The sequence below is a fragment of the Gossypium arboreum genome, chromosome 6 (genome assembly GCF_025698485.1).
Source record: "Gossypium arboreum isolate Shixiya-1 chromosome 6, ASM2569848v2, whole genome shotgun sequence".
NCBI lineage: Eukaryota > Viridiplantae > Streptophyta > Magnoliopsida > Malvales > Malvaceae > Gossypium > Gossypium arboreum.
Window position 1 is genome coordinate 141,712,551 of NC_069075.1, and position 3,005 is coordinate 141,715,555.

A 3,005-nucleotide genomic window follows, 5' to 3' on the forward strand; every position below is an offset into this window, starting at 1 on the left:
GGAATTAATTAATACACAAAGTTATCATTAGCAATGCTCCCTATATATATATACTAATCTCATTTACGCCAACTACAGCAAACAAAACTATATTCTCCTTCTACACAACATGCTTTGCTTCAACCATTCATCACCTAAGAGTATCACCAGTACTTGCCGAAGGAAAACACCAGGCCCCGTGCCGATAACCGAGGCTCAACTGAAAGCTACATTCAAGAGTTTCGACGTTAACAAAGACGGTCGTCTTAGCAAAGAAGAGTTGAGGAATGCGTTCGCTAGCTTAGGTGCTTATATTCCACGTTGGAGAGCCAGCCGAGGGCTTTCTCTAGCTGATGGCAACGGAGATGGATATGTAAGTGATGACGAGTTGGATGATCTTGTTAAATATGCCATGAAATATGGTTATACCATTGGGTAAATGATTAATATTTGATAGACTGATAGTGTATAGTTCTATACACGTTCAGTTCTTGTAGCTCTAATTTATATAGTGGAAAATAGAAGAGTAGGCTTCTCTGCAGCGTTTGGATGTACATATAATTAAGTCAATATGTAGTAGTTTAATGCATAATAGTAATTTCTCTATATGTTCCTATAACATGTAGAGGGATGTATTTGCAAGTTTTAGGGCTTCCTCTACTCGTATTAAATCCTTTATTGAGTAGAGCGATGTATTTGTAATTTTTTGGACTCCAGCTTCTCTTCATATATTTCTACTAATAAAGTAAATTATATTATTTGATAGTTTTTATCATTCATATATCTTTACTAATTTTAAATCTTGTATTGAATTTAATGTCATAAATCGACCAGGTACCAACTAAGTTGTATAATGACGAATATACTATTATTTTATATAATAAATTGTATTATTTCAAGGATGTTTAATGTACAATACTCATTTCTCCGTATATTCCTTTAATATGTAGAGGGATGTATTTGCAAGTTTTAGGGCTTCAACTTCTGCTCATATATCTCTACTAATAAAGTAAATTATATTATTTCGAAAGTGTTTTTTTTATCATTCATATATCTCTATTAATATTAAATTTTGTATACGAATTTGATGTCACGAGTCGACCGGATATCAACTCAGTTGGATAATGAATAATATATCATTACTTTATAAAATAAATTACATTATTTGGGGAGAAGAGTAGAAGATTAGGCTCCTCTGCAATGTTTGGATGTATAAGTCAATATGTAGTAGTTTAATGTATTTCAAGTCTTAGGGCATCACTGTATAAAGGAGTTAATTACTTACATTTTCTACCTAATTTGTATGTGGCCAAAGCTGTGATGCAATTTTAATGGCTGAAATATTAATATAATATTTTGTATTCTACCCGTCGAAGAATATAAAATCTTTGGTCAAATTATGATTTCATCCTCGTACTATAATTAATTTAATATTTAACTAATATACTTTAATTTGATATAATTTAAATTTTTACTGTTATTAATAATATGCATTAGTTTAAATCATCAACTTTGTTAAAATTTAATTTTTGGATAATGTGAAATTACTTTCAAATACCCTTAATTCATTGTGCCATTTTAAAAGGTAAAATTCTTCACTAATTTTCCATTAAAAAAACCCAGTTTCATGATTTGAACTATTTTTTTTATACAATATCTAAAATTACTTATAACCTCTCTCAACCTTTAAATAAGAGAATAATGCGCTTCAGCGTACTCAAATCCACATCCTCCTGCTCTGGCAATAATACCGATACCAATCGACTATTTTTTTTTAAAAATCACACTAGTCTACTTATGAATTTATGCTATATTAAAATAGAAGAATTAAAATATCTAAATTAAGTACAGTATAGGGATGAAAACAGGAATTTGACACAAATATTTTTCCTTTAGGTTTCGCATGATATAACTGGATTCCGATATGATCTACTACAGAATCTTTCTAATTCAGTTTCTATTGGTAGTTTGCAATGTTGAGCAATCTCACATTGCTAAGATATCAACAAGTTAGGTAAAATTATTGTGGAAATCCGAGTTAGATTATATCTTACCCTCTTTACTAAAAAAATGGTAAATTATATGTTAAATTAAATAGTACATTGGTCTTTTCTATTACAAATTATATCCATTTCTAGTATTAAAAACTGACGTGACAAACAAAATAAACAGAGACACATGGTATGCCATGTGTACATCATGTTGACATATAATAACCAATTTTTAACAGTAAAAATGAACCAAATTTATAGAAAGAATAGTTTACTCTTTGATCTAATATATATAGATTAATCTATCTATTTTTCAGTAAAGATGGCAAAATAAAATTCGACTCTTAATAAAAAAGCCTCTACGGTACTTTTACCAAACATGTTAAAATGTTTATTTGATGCTATTTTAATCTAAGCCATCTGAGTCTCATTATTGGCCCATGTAAAGTGGGTTACTTGACATAATAATTAGGGTAAATTACATTAAAGGTTATTAAATTATTAGTAAGTTTACGTTTTGATCATTAAACTTTAATAAGTTATAAAATGACTACTGAATTTTTTGAAAGTTTTCATTTAAGTCATTAGGTTAATAAATTTCTTTTTTTATATTCGACTAACAAACTCCAAATAACAATTCAACAATCGATACAGGTCTGGAGGAAAGTAATAGCATGTGATTAATTTGAAATAATTTATCACAAGATGCTCTTGGCAGCTTCACCGAAAGTTTTAATTTGTTATAGTTGACAGACAAATGGCAACTCAAATGTAATTATATAAGTAGAAATATGTATAAGATAATCATACATTAATTTAATCATTATAGATGATTAGAATTGAGATAGTTAAAGGAATCCAGTATTATTAATGATATTTATCCTTTTAAATAAGCATTACTCATTGAAATAATAAAAGGAATCCGGCATTATTATTAAATGATATTTATCCTTTTTTAGGTATGATCTTTATCTTTTTTTTTTTAAATTTTACAATATGATTTTTTTATTTTTTTATTTTTTTTTTGTGAATTAC